A 19,968-nucleotide genomic window follows, 5' to 3' on the forward strand; every position below is an offset into this window, starting at 1 on the left:
ACTTATTGTGTGCAGAGTGCTGTACTAAGCACTTGGGAGAGGATGAAACAACAGAGCCACAGTGTGGACTGGAGTTTGCCCCGCCATATGATATGGGATGTTTACTGGGGGAGATACAGAACAATCAGATGAGCCTTCAAGGGACTCACAGTGGAAGAGGTAGTAGTGAGAGCAGGTATCTTTGCCCCATTTTAGAGATGAAGAAGCTGAGAACAGATCCTCAATAATATCTACTGCTTATGAGAAGAGCACTGTTTAAAGTGCTCGGTAGAGCTAGTAGACATGATCCCCGCCCTTGAGGATCTCAAAATCTAGTGGCTCAGAGAGGTTAAATAATAACTGTGGGATTTGTTAAGTGCTTACTATGTACCAGGCACCATACTAAGCTCTGGGATAGATACAACGTAATCAGGTTGGACACGGTCCCTGTCCCACATAGGGCTCACAGTCTTAATCCCTACTTTACACATGAGGTAACTGAGGCCCAGAGAAGTGAAGTGACTTGTCCAAGGTCACACAGCAGACAAGTAGCAGAGTCGGGGTTAGAACCCAGTCCTCCTGACTCTCAGGCCCTTGCTCTATCCACTAGGCCATGCTGTTAAATGACCTTCCCCAAAGTTATCCAGGAATCCAGAAGCAATGGTCTGACTAGAACTCAGTCTCTGATCTCTCCATCTCTTGCTCTTTTCACTAAGCCACACTTCCCTTTACTGACGCACGTTTTTATAGGGTGTTGAAGATAAAAGATGCGAATGAGTTTTGCCATCTCTGGAAGAAAATCATCACTCAGTTAAATGTGCAATGTTAATAGCATTATCGAGAGGTCCACATGGGGATCTAGACTCATTGGAGAAGAGATGAATTTCATTGTTATGGAAGGAGATAGTTCTTTGGTTAAGACTCGCTCCTAGTGCTTGTTTCCTGAGATGTTAGTTGACTAGCTGGAAAAGGGAACATGCTAATTAAATTCTCCATGAGAGCTGAGTTTCATTCTGCCCTTTCACTTTCCAGCCAGATCTGGGCAGGACTCATTTCATAATCCGAATTCTCCAATTCCCTCAGATTCTTCAGAGAGAATTTCAGGCCCAAATGTTTCTCACTTAGCTTTCTGGGCTGAAACATTTCAAGTTGAGTCTTAACCAGAAGGTGAATTTGGGAGACAGTTTGAGTCCAATTAATTCAGCTGTTTTTGGATTATATAAGCATGAAACAAATGCTCTTTTCCCACCGTGAAAAATCCTCATGACCTTCTTTTGGCCTCTAATAACTCAAAAAATGGCTGGACATAAAAACTTCAAACTTGCATATTCATAGTCCTCAGAGGAATACAACTCTTGTTAAGTGGAAAAAAAAGCAAAGTATTTTTTGAGTTAGAAGCTCTAATATTACATGTTTGCACATGTTCAGTGGTTCACTGCTAGTCTGACACTGAGAATTGATATAAGATATTTCCAGCATATGGGTACGGGCTGGTATGTTACTTATTGACCATGCTACTCTCCTTGTTCCAGCAGATGGAATCTGCATCTTAACCTTGGTATTGACATTTCTTACCAGATGAAGAGTTATTGAGCCCAATTCTCCCCAGGGGTGAAGTCACTTCCTGATAGTAAGTTAAGATCTTAACTCTTTCCGATACTATTGAATATTTTAGGGCCCTACCTCTGCCTCTACTGAAGGGAAAATGAGTTGTCTTGAGCAGATGGGCTACGATATAGGCCCCTGGCTTATGACACACAAATATGTGAAGTGTCCTGTATTTTTTTATTTATTTCTATTAATTCCTGTCTTTTCCTCTAGACTGTAAGCTCGTTGTGGGCAGGGAATGTGGCTGTTTATTGTTGTGTTGTACTGTGCCAAGTGCCTAGAACATTGCTCTGCACATGGTAAGTGCTCAATAATTATGATTCACTGACTGGCATGTGTTTATGTGTCTGAACATCTCTGTTTTTACCTATGTCCTGTAGCGCTAAGCATGGTTGAAGTCAATCAATCAATCAAATATTGAGCGCTTTACTGTGTGCAGAGGACCATACTAAGTCAGTCAGTCAATTATATTTATTGAATGCTCACTGTATGCAGAGCACTGTACTAAGTTCTTGGGAGAGTACAATATAATGGTATAACAGACACATTCCCTGCCCAAAGCAAGCTTACAGTCTAGAGGGGTAGATAGACATTAATATAAATCAATAAATTACAGATATGTACATAAGTGCTGTGGGGCTGGATGGGGACAAATGAAGGGATCAAGTCAGGGTGACGCAGAAGGGAGAGGAAGAAGAAGAAAGAGGGCTTGGGAGACCGCAATACAACAGAGTTGGTAGACATAGTCCCTACCCACAAGGAGCTTACACTCAAGAGGGGGAGACAGATATTAAGGTAAATTATGGATGTAATTTATGATAATAATAATAATTATTATGGTATTTGTTAAGTGCTTACTATGTGCCAAGTACTGTTCTAAACACTGGGGTAGATACAAGGTAATCAGGTTGTCCCACATGGGGTTCACAGTCTTAATCCCCATTGTACAGATGAGGTAATGAGGCACAGAGAAGTTAAGTGGCTTGCCCAAGGTCACACAGCAGTCAAGTCGCAGAGCTGGGATTAGAACTCATGTCCTCTGACTTCCAAGCCCATGCTCATTCCATAATTATATACATATATACATAAATATATATATATATATATATATATATATTTCTTTCCACATATACACTTACACTTACAGATTGACACCAGGTCTAGAACCTCAGAAGATAGACAGAACACTTCTTCACAACGAGCTGCTCCACACCTCCTCTGAGACTACAGATGGAATATACATATATATAGATATATATACAATATGCACATATTATATATATACTACTTATATATAAAATATATATTTATACACATCTGATATAGAGAATACTCAATATAATATCTACACAATATAATATATAATATAAATATATGTAATATATAATATACATATATACACTATGTTTATAGGTATATATATATTTACACAAGGGTTGGGATACATAATGAACAGATAAATGCAGAAAAAGGCATAGAGTAAATTAATAAATGTCATAATGATAAGAATAATTGTAGTAAAAGAGCAGAGGGAGCTGGGTAGGGATTGGAGGTAGGGGTGAGGATAGGTTGGAGAGGAGGAATAATTAGATAGAGAGGACTCAAGGAGAGAAGTTTTGTGAATTTTCTTGGGTCTCTGGCATGCTCATTTTTTCCTCCTGCCTAGCAGAATCTGCCAGATCCAGGTGGTTTCTGGTTCAGTCAGCCAGTTTTCTATTGCTGCCAGGTTTGCAGGCTACTGAGAGCTTGCTGATGGAACCCCCTGAGATCCAAGAGGAAAGAAAGGACTGAATGCTCTCCAGAAGAGGTACCTTAGTCCTAGGGGATGGAACATGGAGGCCAAGCCCAGGTAACTTATCTGGGTGTGGGCCTGATTATCTGCCCAGTGGATTATCTGAACAGATTTAGCAAGATTTCCCTCAGACCTCATTCCTCAAGCAGCGTGGCTTAACGGCAGAAGCATGGGCCTGGGAATCAAAGGACCTGGGTTCTAACCCTAGCTCCACCATGTGCCTGCTGTGTGGCCTTGGACAAATCACTTAACCTCTCTGGGCCTCATTCACCTCATCTGTAAAATGGGGATTCAATACCTGTCCCTCCTCCTATTTAGATTGTGAGCCCTGTGTGGGACAGACTGTGTCTGATCTGATCACCTTGTATCTTCCCCAGTGCTTAGAAGAGTTCTTGGCACATGGTAAGTGCTTAACAAATACCTCAGTTAATTGTTTTTAAGGGTTCCCCACACCCAACCCCAGGCTGACTCTGGCTCCTCTCTTCCTTTGAGTCCTGGGAGGATTCTGGGAATGTCCCATCCCATGAGCTCCTCTTGCTCCTGGGTGAGTGAGATTCTCAGCTTTGGAGCCCCGTGAAATTCAGGGTCTCAGGGCTTTCCACCAAATCACCTCAGATTCCCCTTGCTGCTCAATTGGAAGCAGGGGTCGGAGTGGGGCCAGGAGGTTTGGGGATAGTGACATTACGAAGAGGCTGGAAAAGGCACTGAGGAAGGGAATTTAATCTTAGTAGGCTGTCTTTTTTCATTTATGGTATTTGTTAAGCACTTACAATGTGCCAGACACTCTTCTAAGCACTGGGTAGGTACAAGTTAATCAGGTTGGACGCAGTCCATGTTCCACTTGCGGCTCACGATCTTAATCCCCATTTTATCTCCTTATCCCATAGTGCCTTATGGGAAACACCATTTAGCCAAAGTAGCTCTACATCTCTTGAAAAAGAAGTGGCTTTTGAATCCTCACCATCTTGTTTATTAGGAAATGTAGGCTGATATTTATAATAAAATCCATTTGTCCTTTTTGAAGGTAACACTGGTTATACCCAGGTAATACAGAGCATCCCCTGATAGTAGATTAACTGTTTCTGCAAACATTTTGGGCTATTATTGGGTCTTCTCTGATGAAGAAAGGCTCACTGCCACTCTGTGTCCACTTCTCTACCTGCTCTCCCTCATATTCCCTCTGGCTACAGTGGGATTTTTTTTTTTTATGTGTGTGGCATTTGTTAAGTCCTTGCTATGTGCTAGGCACCGTTCTAAGCATTGGGGTAAATGCAAGCTAATCAGGTTGGAACCAATTCCTGTCCCACATGGGGCTCACATTCTTAATCCCTATTTTACAGATGAGGGAACTGAGGCACAGAGAAGTGAAGTGACTTGCCCAAGGTCATACAGCAGATGTAAGGCAAAGCCAGGATTAGAACTAGGTTCTTCTGAATCCCAGGCCCGTGCTCTATCCGCTGAGCCACACCACTTCTCTTTCTATGTGCAAAGCACTATATTAAGCGCTTGGGAGAGTACAATACATCACTACAGCTGTAACATAAGTGTCTCAGAACAGTGCTCTGCATACAGTAAGTGCTCAATAAGTACCACTGATTGATCTTCTCTAAGAAGGGACAAGGAGCAATACATGTACACGACAAATTTAGGTCCTTATTTAATGAGTGAGCATTCACTCTGTGCAGAACACTGTACTAAGAGTTTGAGAGGTTACAATAAGGTTAATAGATGTGATCCCTGCCTTTAAGGAGTTTATAGTTTAGCAGGGGAGAAGGCATTAAAATAAATTTCAGGTTGGGGGAAACTGCAGATTTTCAAGAAATGAAGCAGCATGGCCTAATGGAAAAACAATGGGCCTGAGAGTTAGAGAACCTGGGTTTCAATTCCTATTTTACAGATGAGATCTCAGCTCTGCTCATTTACCTATTTTGTGCTTCAGTTTCTTAATCTGTAAAATGGGAATTCGAGTCTCATGTGCAACAGGGACTGTATTAAACCTTTTTATCTTGACTCTACCCCAGTACTTAGTACAGTGCCTGAACATAATAACAATAACTGTGGTATTTATTAAGTGCTTGCTATGTGCCAAGCATTGTGTTAAGTTCTGGAGTAGATACAATATGATCACATCGGTCACATGGAGCTCTATGTCCAAAATGGAGCTCAGAGTCTGAGTGGGAGGGAGAAAGGGTATTTAATCTCCATTTTACAGATGAGAACAAAGAAGTTAAGTGACTTGCCCAAGGTCACATAAAGGCAAGTGGCAGATCTGGGATTAGAACTCAGGCCCTCTGACTTTCAGGCCTTTGCACTTTCCACTAGGCATTGCTGCTTCTTTGCACTTAAATACTGCAGGATTTTTTTAAAATGGTATTTGTTAAGTGCTTAACTATGTGCCAGGTACTGTACTAAGCCCTGGGGTAGATACAGTCTAATCAGGTTGGACACAGTCCATGTCCTACAGGGAAGTTAAATGACTTGTTCAAGATCACCCAGCAGACAAGTGGAGGAACCAGGATTAGAACCCAGGTCCTTCTGACTCATAGGCCCATCCTCTATCAACTAAGCCTTGCTGCTTTTCCAGGTATTATCACGGGGATTGGGAATTGGGTATCCTGACTTTCGTTCAAATTCCCACACTACTACCTTTTGATTTCTTCTGAGTAGTTCACTGAAATAGAACATGCGCCATGTTTCAAACACTACTAAACAAATGGTCCTTGTCTAGTTTTTCCTTGGCTCTTTCAAAAATCAAGGAGCCTGCAAAAAACTTCGCTCTGGCTATGCCCTAACTCTTGACTCTCTTTCTGTCAACTTAAAACATCACAGTGACTTTAAAAGTATGGAATCCAGAGATAACAATGGTGACATAAAAAAGGGAGAGGAAACTCACATAAAGGGGAGGGAGAAAGGGGAAATGGGAATAGGAAAAAATGAGCTACAACATGTAAATATAAATTCAGCCTCCATTTGTCTGAACCTGTCAACTTCTGGTTGTGCACGTGGTACAAGTAGGATAAGCCACACCTGGCTGTCTGTCTCCCCCTCCTCTCTTTCTTCCCTCTCCCTCTGTCCTTCTGGTCAGCTATTACAGTCTGGGGGATGGCATGCTGACCATTTAAAACGAAATGAAACATGCTGATATATCTGCGACTGAGCCCTTATAGGAAATTGTCAGTTGTTAATGGCTTATTTTATGTTACTCTCCAGAAACCACTTTTGCCTTGCGAAAACAACCCCACAGTAGAATTTTGTACATTTTCCACTAGCATCTGACTTTGTCAATTCCTAAGGAAAAAAATAAACGACTCAGTGAATGCATGCTTCTAGCTAAAGCAGTGATCATTGAAGTTTTCCTTTGTCTCAGAAGAGAGATTGGTTCAACATTTAGAAACAGCATGGCCTAGTGAAAAGAACACTGGCCTGGGTGTCAGGGGACCTGGAGTCTAATCCCAGCTCCACCACCTGCCTGTTGGGTGACTTTGGGCAAGTCACTTAACTTCTCTGTGCCTCAGCTTCTTCAGCTGTAAAAAGGGAAGATTAAACACAAGAGCCGGGATCAGAATCCTGGTCTTCTGACTCCTGTGCCCGTGCTCTTTCCACTAGACCACACTGTCTAGTGTTAGATTAAACTGGCTGATTGGTAAGATTTGATTTATTCTGGGTGTCACTGAATACATTTTTCAATGACAACTTCCAATCGTCTTCTTGTCGAGGAAGCTACTAGGCAGAATTTAATCCCCAAATAAACAGAAATTGGATGTCTTTGGGTGACCAAATTGTAGGTAATTTTCTGGGCATGGAAAAACCTTTTCTGTCCTCTTAGAAGAAGCCTGTTAGAAGACTTGGGTCTAGTCAAGTTCACTATTTCAATTCTGGGCCCTTAGAGCTAGCTGTCCACCTGGTCAGTTAGTCTTACCAAGTCCAAGCTATGTCATGAAATAGCCCAACCCAACCTTCTGGTTAGAGGAACTAATTTGGATTACAGAAGGAGTGGAAACTTTCAATCCACTTCCAAGTGGCCTGGATTAACTTTGGTCAGATATGATAATAATAATAACTGTGGTATTTGTTAGGCGCTTACTATGTGCCAGGCTCTGTACTAAGCACTGGGATAGATACAAGCTAATCAGGTTGGACACAGTCCCTGTCCCTCATGGGACTCACAGTCTTCATCGCCATTTTACAGATGAGGTAACTGAGGCTCAGAGAAGTGAAGTGACTTGCCCAAGTTCACATGGCGGGCAAGTGGTAGAGCAGGGATCAGATCCCAGGTATTTCTGAATCCCAGGCCCGTGCTCTAACCACTAAGCCATGCTGCTTCTCCACTTCTGGCAACAACGTATTCCAACTGGCTTGCCAGGCACCAGGCACCTAATGACTCACCCGTTAGTGAGCTCCCTCTCGTTCAGTGAGTAACCAAATCCAATCCATCTGAAAGAAGCCAACTTGTTTAGCAAACAGATGGCTTTCATTATATGGGACCATTAATCTCACCCTGATTATTTACCGTATAGCTTTTGTAATGTTCCAGTGAAATATTGCCATGAGATAAGTCCCTGCAATAAAGTCAAAGTCAGTGTTTTAATGAAAGCCACGGAGCAGGGCTGGAACAGCTTCTCAAGGTAACATTGGCTCAATCAGTCAATTGTATTTACTGAGTGCTTACTGTGTGCAGAGCACTGTATTAAGCGCTTGGGAGAGTACAGTATAATAAAGCTGGTAGGCACGTGCCCTGCCCACAATGAGCTCACAGTCTAGAGGGAGAGACAGACATTAATAGAAATACATAAATTATGGATACGTATGGATAAGTGCTGTGGAGCTGAAGGAGGGGTGAATGAAGGGAGCAAATCAGGGCGATGCAGAAGGGAGTGGGAAAAGAAGAAATGAAGGCTTAGTCAGGGAAGGCCTCTTGGAGATGTGCCTTCAATAAGGCTTTGAAGATGGAAAGAGTAATTGTCTTACAGATACGATATTAGCAGATACATTCCCTGCCCATAATGAGCTTACAGTCTAGACATTAATATAATAAGTAATTTATAATATGTAATTTAAAGATACATACACATCTTTACAGGTACAACCAATTAGACAGTAGTATTTATTGAGTATTTACCATATATTAAGCGCCTGGAGAGTACGATAGATTTGGTAGACAAGATCTGATCCCTGCCCCCTAGGATCTTACATTGACGTGGGGGATGCAATGCACTGGAATCAATCAGTGGTACTTATTGAGCACTTAATGCATGCTGAGCTCTGCACTAAGTGCTTGGGAGAGCCATCATAACAGAGTTGGTAGACATGGTCCCTTCCCCAAGGAACTTAGAGGTTAGTGGACTGGAGTGTGAATTTTCCTCCAAGTAGAGTTCATACCGGAAGTAACTTCACATTACAAGGGATCTGACTATTTACATATCTGTTTCTGCAGCTACTCTCTGCCTCTGCTTCCTACAGAGAGCTGCATCATTTCAAGCACTAAACTACTCACTTCATCCTCATCGTCATCCCTGTGCAAACTCCATGCTAGGCTAGGGCGATCAAAGAGATCAATTTGAAGCTGATCCCTTTGCCGTACAGTAGGTGAAGAGAGTGAGTGCTTAATATTTTGCCTTTCATCCAGAAGGTTTTTATTTTTATTTTTTATGGTGTTGGGTAAGCATTTACTAGGTGCCAGGCACTATACTAAGCAGCTAGGGTAGATACAAGGCTACCTGGTTGGACACAGTCCCTGTCACGCATGGGACTCAGTCTTAATTCCCACTTTACAGATGAGGTGACTGAGGCAGAGAGACATGAAGTGATTTGCCCCAGGTCACATAGCAGACAAGTGGCAGAGCCAGGATTAGAACCCAGTTCCTTCTGACTCCCACGGTTGTGCTGTTATACAAACACAGATATCTTTGCCAGAGTATGATCTGAGTTTCATCTGTGAACCCTTATATTGGGCTGGTTACATTTTTAACCTGTCACACAAGTGATACAATATTTATTTGGGCATCCATGTTAAGCAAAAACTCGGCTTCATTTTTAATGAGCTTTATACTTCTACCTGGGCTTTTCCCATTTATTTTTGTATTTCCTATCATAAATTCATAATCATCTTATTTTTTGTCCATTTTAAGCTGTTCAAATGCGCTGGTGTCATGTTTAATTGATTGAACATGCTGTCTCTTTTGGGTTCTGTATTATTTTTTCTATATAACCAGCTAATACAAATGATTACATCCATTTCAGCAGAAACAGATTTTTCTAAATGTGGGACATCTTTGTGGTTGATGATTCCTACCACATTTTTTGCAATTCATTATCCTTTCCATTCTCACTGTATTTCTTATTTGATCCACTTTGACCAAATTCTGGTTATCCTCTGCCATATAAACTCATTTATTATTATGACCCATCAGTGACATACATAATGAATTAACTTCAGCTGCTTGACATATTTTAATGGTTTGGTGAAATCCAGTTCATCTACTTCCAGAAGTTTTCCCCATATGTCCACATTTCTTATTCCAAGTGTTATTTGATCTCCAATGAAGGAATTTTGCTTAACAAAATTGCAGCTTGGACTTAAATTCTTTAGCCTTGTTCGATATGTTGAAATAAGTTTCCTCTTCTGCCTGATACCATTCAGAAAATTCCAATCCTTCAACTGTCTGGTCATTTGTGGATGAACGGTTGTTCTAAAATCTCTGGACTTTAGATTCTGATAGATTGCTTAAAGCTCTTGAACATGAAAAGGATTCCTTTCCCTTCTCTATTTAGGAATCTTTCCACCTTCCAAGGTGTCTCTTTTAGATTTAGTTCACTTGCCCTCAGGACCAAGCCAAGTTGCCTAGTGCAGTTTTTCCATCCCAGCCACAGGGATTAGGCTTCTGAAAGCTTGTGAGGTTTTATGGGAATAAACTAGAGGTTTATGGGAATAAGGATGTTAGAGAATCCTCAGCCTTGGCCATACTTGTTAAAATGTTTGTGACAGTGAAAAATAAATATTTTACATCAGCTCTGAATACAATAAGCTTACTAAAGGAGCATACGAGTGTGTGGAGATCATTTCTGGTTAGCCTTAAAGTACCCTCGGTTCTTCCTAATGGGTATTTTCGCTATGTGTTTTGGAGAAAAGTCATTAGGGAACATTCTTCCAATGACTGGCGTCTATCTGACTGGAGAGTGATGCCATGTTGGAAAGAGCTTGCACACAACATTAGCCTAACTGTACGTGCTCTCAGGCAAGTTTTCCTTACCCTCGAATACATCAAAAAAGTAATCCCTGTGATACAGGAGAACCGAGGATTGTGCTTGTTTGTGTTAATGCCATTCAAGTTACCGCAAATCACAATAACTTTGCTGTTGAATATGTTAAGATAATTGCTTCAAGGTGATGATACCATATGTAGCGTGCAGTGTATTCTAATTGTTTACTGTTACAAAAATTTCCCTGTGTAATGCTAATGACCTACTGATACAATTACAGCTCAGGGAGACCAGATTAGCCAGTTCAATGGACTTAGAATGATGGTCACTGAAAACCATGGTTCCTCAAAATTGCACACTGTGCTACCAAAGAGACTGCATTGCAGAGCTACCAAAAACCACGGTTGGAACAGCAGTTAGGGAAACTGGGTGCCAGTTCTGAATGGCGTTCCCGGTGGGTGTTGATTTGCCGGAATCTTTTAGCTTTTCCAGGTCTTCTTAGGGACTTTTTTCATTCACCAGTTTGCTGTCTGCATCCGATTCACTTCGGGTAGCAATTGTGTTGTTTCTCTGATCACGGAGCTCAGCGCTGCAGGTTCTGTAGTACCACAATAAATTTTTCGCTGAACATTTAATTGAATTTATTTTGATTCCATGGCTTGTGACTATTTCCATGCTTGTCTTCCCCTCTAGGAATGTAAACTCCTTAAGGGCACGGAATGTGTCTTGGGTTCTGCTGTATTTCCCAAGTACTTCATACACTGCATTGTATCCAAGAGGCAGTCAATAAATAACTATTACTACTTCATCTACTACTACTAATACCACCACTACTACTGCTTACTACTGTTATTATTACTACTACTATTACCACCACCACTACTTACTACTGGTATTACTACCTTTATTACTACTACTATTACCATTATTACCACTACTATTACTACTACTACTAGAGAAGCAGTGTGGCTCAGTGGGAAAGAGCCCGGGCTTTGGAGTCAGAGGTCATGGGTTCAAATCCCGGCTCCGCCAATTAGCTGTGTGACTTTGGGCAAGTCACTTAACTTCTCTGGGCCTCAGTTACCTCATCTGTAAAATGGGGATGAAGACTGTGAGCCCCTGCGTGGGACAACCTGATCATCTTGTAACCTCTCCAGCGCTTAGAACAGTGCTTTGCACATAGTAAGCGCTTAATAAATGCTATTATCCATCCTTCCTTCCTACTATTACCATTACTACTACTATTATTAGTACTATAATTACCATTACTATTACTCCTACTACTAATAATAATTATGGTATTTGTTAAGCGCTTATCATGTGCCAGGCACTCTTCTAAGCATTGGGGTAGATACAAGATAATTGGGCTGGACACAGTCCCTGTCCCACTTAGGGCTCACAGTCTTAATCCCCATTTTATAGATGAGGGAACTGAGGCACAGAGAAGTTAAGTGACTTGCCCAAGGTCACCCAGCAGATAAGTGGTGGGGCTGGGATTAGAACTCATGGCCTTCTGACTCCAAGGCCCGGGCTCTATCCACTAAGTCTTTACTCTGCCCACAGGGGCCCCGACGGATCCTGGACAAGCAGTCATATTTCATGCGGGTGGCCCGAAATATGGGCTCTTTTTCTTTGTTGGTTCAACCATGCATAGGCGCCTGAAGCGGGGGGTGGGGTGGGGGCATGGAGAGGAGCAGTTTGCCTCAGGTCTGGCATTTACAAGGAATGTGCCAAGATGAGGCAGTTTTAATTGCTGGAGAGGTGGGAGTAGGAGCTGAGGCCGGGATCCAGCTTTGAGCCAGAGGCTCTTCAGTGGAGGGCAGGCTTGCCAAAATTGTTCTAGGCAGATGCCCAGGGGGCTACTGGGAAGGAAGAGGAGGTCTGCAGGGGCCTGATACTCCTTGGACCTATCCTTGCTTCCTCCTCGATGGGACAGGGAGTAGGAAGTTCGGGGGAAGCAGGCTGATAAGCAAACTGAGTCACGGATGTTATGGGCAGGGAATATGTCTATTTATTGTTATACTGTACTCTCCCAAGTGCTTAGTACAGTGTTTTGCAGACAGTAAGCGTTCAATAAATATGACTGACTGGCTAACAGACTGCAGATTCAACTCTGCCTTGCCTCTTGCCCTAATGATAATAATCACAGTAATAATTTTGGTATCGTTAAGCACTTAGTTTGTGTCAGGCACTTATTAAGCGCTGGGATGGATACAAGTTAATTGGGTTGGATGCAGTCCCTGTCCCACATGAGGCTCACGTCTTAATCACATTTTAAGACTGAGCTCCTTATCTTCCCTCCCAAACCCTCTCTCCCTGATTTTCCCATTACTGTGGACGGCACTACCATCCTTCCCATCTCACAAGCCCGCAACCTTGGTGTCGTACTTGACTCCGCTCTCTCATTCACCCCTCGTATCCAATCTGTCACCGAAACCTGCCGGTCTCACCTTCACAACATTGCCAAGATCCGCCCTTTCCTCTCCATCCAAACTGCTACCGTTTGTACAATCACTCATCCTATCCCGACTGGATTACTGCATTGGCATCCTTTCTGATCTCCCAACCTCCTGTCTTTGCCCACTTCAGTCCATACTTCACTCTGCTGCCCAGATAATCTTTCTACAGAAACGTTCTGGGCATGTCACTTCCCTCCTCAAAAATCTCCAGAGGTTGCCTTCAAACTCCATATCAAGCAAAAACTCCTCACTATTGGCTTCAAAGCTCTCCATCACCTTGCCCCCTCTTACCTCACCTCCCTTCTCTCCTTCTATATCGCAGCCCGCACATTCCACTCCTCTGGTGCTATCCTTCTCACTGTGCCTCATTCTCGCCTATCCCGCTGTCCTACCTCTTGCCTGGAATGTCCCCCCTTCTCAAATCCACCAAACAATCACACTTTCCCCCTTCAAAGCCCTACTGAAGGCTCACTTCCTCCAGAAGGCCTTCCCAGACTAAGCCCCCCTTTTTCCTCAGGTCACCTTGAGCCTCATTTATGTCCTGTATTTTCTCACCAGATAGCGTCACATTTCCTCAGCTACACTTTATTTGCCATTAGCAATAGTGAACCACTCCTGTCAGGAGGAAATTGTGAGGCTTTTTGCTTGCCTGGAAACAGATTCATCACTCGTAGCTTTTCTTATTTGAAGAGAAGGCAGTGAAGAAAGGAAGACTGCTAGGGATGAACCCACACATTAGGAAGGAATTTGTTGAAAAAAAATCATTCCTACACATGAACACAATTTCAAAAACCATTAGGAGATTTTTTTATTTAAAGGAAATATATGGCGAAGTGGGAGGACAGATTATTGTTGAACAAAAGTGCACAGGGTTCTAATTACCAAAGGAAAACATACGTTATAATTAAGAGGGGTGAGATCAAGGTATTTTTCATAATTGAAAAAAATTAGTTTTATGCTCACAGTTACTTAAAATAGCAATAGGAATCAGAAAAATGAAATTGATTCCTTGTCTACCATGTCTGTTCCTGTTTTTTTTCTCAAGAACACACCAGCTTATTATTGTCATTTTGATTTTTCCCACCCTGCCCCTAGTTGAGAGTTATCTTCCGTAGGATAGTAAACCCCAACATGTAAGCAGTCAGTCAATTGTATTTATTGAGTGCATACTGTGTGCAAAGCACTGTGCTAAGTGCTTGGGAGAGTACAATGCAACAATAACAGACACATTCTCTGCCCATAATAAGCTTCCAGTCTAGAAGGGGAGGCAGGCATTAATATAAATAAATGAATTACCGATATGCACACAAGGAGGGATGAATAAAGTGAGCAAGTCAGGGCGACGCAGAAGGGAGTGAGAGAAGAGGAAAGGTGGGTTTAGTCAGAGAAGGCCTCTTGGAGGAGTTGTGCCTTCAGTAAGGCTTGGAAGAGTCAATATCTGTCGGAGGGCGTTCCAGGCCAGAGGCAGGATGTGCGTGAGAGATCAGTGGTGACATAGACGAAATGGAGGTACAGTGAGAGGTTAGCACAGTCCAACCACCTTGATTCCTTTCATTGTGAGTTCATGCCTGCAAAATCAGAGCACAGTCCGAAAGCCTGGGATTGGAGTTTATACTCACTTTTTCTTTGAAACTTTTCTTTGGGGCCCACAATGAGCTAGCCAAAAAGAGCTGAAGAGTGACCTAGCTTTCACCCTCAAGGATAATTTTCTCTTAAGGGAGGGAGCAGGGTGAAGGGGTGAAGGATTAAGGGCAGGCCACAGGAGACCAGCATTTTTCTTTTTAATGGTGTCTGTTAAGCGCTTACTATGTGCCAGGCATTATATTAAGCGCATATAAGATACAAGCTAACCTAAGCACAGTTGGCTACCTCACGGAGGGACAGCCACTCCAGATAAGCACACAGCTGAGGCTGTCTGTTTTTAACGAGATGCTGAAACTGGGGACCAGTAAGTCAACAGAAGGATAATAATAATGGTGGTATTTGGTAAGTGCTTACTATGTGCCAGGCACTGTACTAAGTGCTGGGGTGGATGCATGCAAATCAGGTTCCCTTCCCCATGTGGGGCTCACAGTCTCAATTCCCATTTTACAGAAGAGAGAACGGAGGCCCAGAGAAGTGAAGTGACTTGCTCAAGATCACACAGCAGATAAGAGGTGGAGCTGGGGTGAGAACCCACGACCTTCTAACTCCCAGGCCCGGCTCTATCCACTACACCAGGTTGCTACGGAGTCCTGTTAGCATTCATAATGGCCTCCTCTTCTCTCTCAATTGGTAGCCAACTGGCACCTCCCGAACCCAAGATTTTTCAGATTGAAAAACTGCCCGATACTTCTCCGCCACGATGGAATTCGTTTGAATATTCTCCAACTCAGTAGGCTCGGAAAATGAGCAGCACATTCCATTAAGTTTTTTGGTCAGCAGGGACCACTAATTTTATAGAGATGAGAACATAAAAAGAGCTGTGTTTTAGGACCCAAATCACTGGTTAGCAGGTCAACTAATTGCATGTCAGATTCAATAAATAAGGAAATCATTGAGTCATTTGCACATAAAATCCTCTCGCTGTGTCTCTTTAACTTATGATTGATAGCCTCTAGCAGAGGTAAATAGTTCTAACAGCAACTACGCTAGCGTGAAGGACCTGCATGGATTTCAGGGAACATAATGCCCTGAAGCTCTGAGGTTTGGGCAACGGTCAGCTCTGTATTTAGAGGTAGGAAACTCCCCACTACACACTCCAAAATCTCAGTGTGGAACCTAGGGCAGTTAAATTGGTAACCGAGAGGACGGTCATTTTCTAGGTTGCCTTTTTCATTGAGAAACTGTGTCTGCAGATCCTTCCCAGCTGCAAATCAAGGAGGATATGGACAGGTGTATTTGGGAAGCAGCATGGAAAGGGCATGGGCATCAATCCCAGATCTGCCACTTATCTGCTGTGGGACCTTGGACAAGTCACTGCACTTCTCTGGGCCTCAGTTCCTACACTTTCAAAATGGGGATTCAAAACCTGTTTTCCCTTCTTCTTAGACTGTGAACCTCACATGTGAACCTCACGTGGGACAGGGACTGTATGACTTGATTGGTTTATATCTACCCCAGAGCTTAGAATGGTGTTTGGCACATAGTAAGCACTTAGCAAATACCATCTGCACAGTACAAAGGCTGAGACAGATATAAAGTAATCAGGTTGGACACAGTCCACGTCCCTCTTGGAGCTGACAATCTTAGTCTCCATTTTACAGACTCCGAGGCCCAGGCTCTTTCCACTAGGCCATACTGCTTTTCACAGTTCTCTTCCCACACTTCCTCTTTCTTTGTGAGTCTGCCTCTTCTCTACCCCTCTTCCGTCAGTTGTGAGCCCCTTGTAGGTTGGGGATAAAGTATAGAGCAACATCATGTACTTTTGGTAGCCTACAGGGCTTTGCACACTGCATATTCTCAATAAGTGGGACTGATTGATGGCTAATGGCAGCAAAATCATGAAAGATGTGGCCACAGTGAAAACAAAATTACTGTTCCTCAAATTTCATGCCACCACCTGTGTTTTGGCCTTTCTCCCTGCTCCTAAAGCACATGAGTCATCTCTTCTCCTTCTTCTGTAATTTCCATTATTTCCAGAGTGCCTAAATGGGGCTCTTTTTTTTTTTTAATGAATTTGTTAAGCAATTACTATGTGCCAAGCACCGTATTAAGTGCTGGGGTAGATATAAGCTAATCAGGTTGGACACAGTACGTGTTCCACATTTGACTCACAGTCTTAATCCCCATTTTACAGACAAGGTAACATAACTGAGGCCCAGAGAAGTTCAGTGACTTGCCCGAGGTCACAGAGCAGACAAGTGTCGGAGCTTGGATAAGAACCCAGGTCCTTCTGACTCCCAAGCCTGTGTTCTATCCACTAAGTCACACTGCTTCCCTAAAGACATTATATGGCCCTGTACATGCCATCATGGAACCAATGACTGTACAATTTATTTATTTTTATGGCTTTAGGTGTAAATATTTTTATATTTGTCCCCATAGTTAGAGGTTTTGCTCCTTGTGAACAGGGAACAATCACTTTGCTAAGAGCCCATTACAGTGCTGCACCAAACGGGCACTCAATATTTCTCCTTCTCCTCCTCCTCCTCTTCCTACTACTACTCTGAAGAATGAAGATGACTCCTGCTTCTTTCCAGGAAAGGAGGGAATCCTGAAGAGATGGCAAAATTTCAACAGTCTCCTCAACACACCTTCTATTATTGAAGATGAGGCCCTTCAAAAATACAAAAACCTTCTAATAAATCAGTTGGTGGTATTTGTTGAGTGCTTATGATGTGCAGAACACTGTATTAAGCTCTTGGGAGAGTAAAATGCAATGGAATTGGAAGATATGATCCCTGCACTCTAAGAGCTCAGAATGTGTCTGTTTATTGTTGTATTGTACTCTCCCAAGCGCTTAGTAAAGTGCTCTGTACACAATGAGCACTCAATAAATACGATTGAACGAATGGTATAATTTTGCAAAGACAAGACACCGCTCCCAAATATTAAGGAAGTCATTCTTGTAATTCAATTGCAAAGGGTGTCCATCACTAGTACTTACATATTTATTGATACTTATTTTCAGACTTATATATATACTTTTATTCAGTTGTGCATTTGATCTGAAAATATTTTTTATGTCTGTCTTTCCCAATTGGAGAGGAAGCTCCTTGTTGGCAGAGGATGAGCCACTTCATTCATTCATTCATTCATTTATTCATTCATTCATTCAATCATATTTATTGAATGCTTACTGTGTGTAGAGCACTGTACTAAGTGCTTGAGAGAGCACAATAAAACAATAAAAAGACACATTCCCTGCCCACAATGAGCTTACAGTCTAGAGATAAGTTTACACTTCGTTTTGTACTTCCAAATGCTTAGTGTAATACATCACACCCAATGTTCATGAAAAACACTGATCACCACATGTTAGAAACATGAAAAATCGATCGATCGATCAATGATATTCATTGAGCACTTATTGTTTGCACAGCACTGTAATAAGTGCTTGGGAGAGTGCAATAGAACAGAATTAGTAGACATGTTCCCTGCCCACAGCGAGTTTACCATCTAAAGGGAGAGAATATTAGTAAAACACTGGGAATGATCGCATGTCTCCTTAAGTCTACAAGCCTGGAGGGGCCAACCCTACTTAAACCCTTGCATGATCTGTTTCTCAAAGTACAGAAACCTGAAGAAGTGCCACAGAATCTTAATGATTCCACCAGCATTGCAATTGTCCAGAAGACAGACTCTTCTTGATCAGACTGTAGCATCTAAACCCCTCTGTCAGCCCCACAGCACTTTTGTATGTATCTGTAATTTATTCCTTTGTATTAATGCCTTTCCCCACCTGTAGATTGTAAGCTTGTTGTGGGCAGGGAGTATGTCTACCAGTTCTGTCACACAGCCAACAAGTGGTGGAGCTGGGATTAGAACCCAGGCCCTAATCTTTGTAGTTGAATTAAAGATATGTCAAACCCTGTTCTAAACACTGGGGTAGACACAAGAAAATTATATTGGCCATAGTCCCTGTCCCACATGGGGCTCCCAGTCTAATCAGGAAGGAGAACAGGAGAACTGAGGCATGCCAAAGTGAAGTGACTTTCCCGAGTTCACGCAGCAAACAATTGACAGAGCTGGGATTGGAACCCAGGTTCTCTAACTCCCAGGCCAGTGCTCTTCCCACTAGGTCATGCTGCTTCTCTCCTGTTCAGTTTATTCTCTGCAGCCATGGAGCCAATGCTGAAAGATGCGACAAGAGACAGGTGTTCCCTTGGAACACCCTCTCCAATCAACAGAATTCAAACATCATCCAAAGAACTAGTGATAGTCCCAAGCACTTAGTACAGTGCTCTGCACACAGTAAGCGCTCAATAAATACGATTGAATGAATGAATGAATGAATTTAAGAACTGCAGACTGCAGGTGACAGTGCCCTGGAAAGACATCCAAGGAGATTCGCAAATGACTGTAAAGAGTTTTCCCACGCCAGCCTGGTGCTCTGGGTTTAAGAAACAACTAAGGAAGATGGGAGCAACGTATCTTTTAGACTGTGAGCCCACTGTTGGGTAGGGACTGTCTCTATATGTTGCCAATTTGTGCTTCCCAAGCGCTTAGTACAGTGCTCTGCACATAGTAAGCGCTCAATAAATACGATTGATTGATTGATTGATCAGTTTGCCTCAGAGAAGCCACCCCCACAACCCCAAATCTGCTAGCACAGAATTCAGATTTCTGATACCTAGGCTGCCGACTCTTGCAACACTAGACAAGGAAGTGTGCCTAGTGGATAGAGGATGGGTCTGGGAGCAAGAAGGTCACGGGTTCTAATCCTGGCTCTGCCTTTTGTCTGCCATGTTACCTTGGGCAAGTTACTTCACTTCTCTGTGCCTCAGTTACCTCATCTGTAAAATGGGGATCAAGACTGTGAGCCCCAGGTGGGACAGGGACTGTGCCCAACCCAATTATCTTGTATCTACCCCAGTGCTTAGAACGGTGCTTGACACATAGAAAGCACTTAAATACCACAGTGAAACAAAGTCTCACACCATTCTACACCTGACCTGAAAACCTGCCATTGCTGCAGGTAGACCACTACAACACACTGCAGTCAAGAAAGGAGTGGCTCTTTTTGAGGATTGTGAGGCAAGGAGGAAAAGGTGAAAGCAGTGCATCAAGTGCTGCAAACAACAGACATAACAGCACAGCAAGGGACAGTGCTGGGTTCGCTGAACTGCGATCTCACAATTGCCTTTTCAGGCTCACACATGCACACACACACAAACACATTCACACATACCTATGAGTGAATTTCATTGGCAATCTCATCTTTAAGTTTGAAGGACAATTCCGTCTCTCTTTCTACACACACACACACACACACACACACACACACAC

Source organism: Tachyglossus aculeatus, chromosome 13, assembly GCF_015852505.1.
Source record: "Tachyglossus aculeatus isolate mTacAcu1 chromosome 13, mTacAcu1.pri, whole genome shotgun sequence".
Taxonomy (NCBI): Eukaryota; Metazoa; Chordata; class Mammalia; order Monotremata; family Tachyglossidae; genus Tachyglossus; species Tachyglossus aculeatus.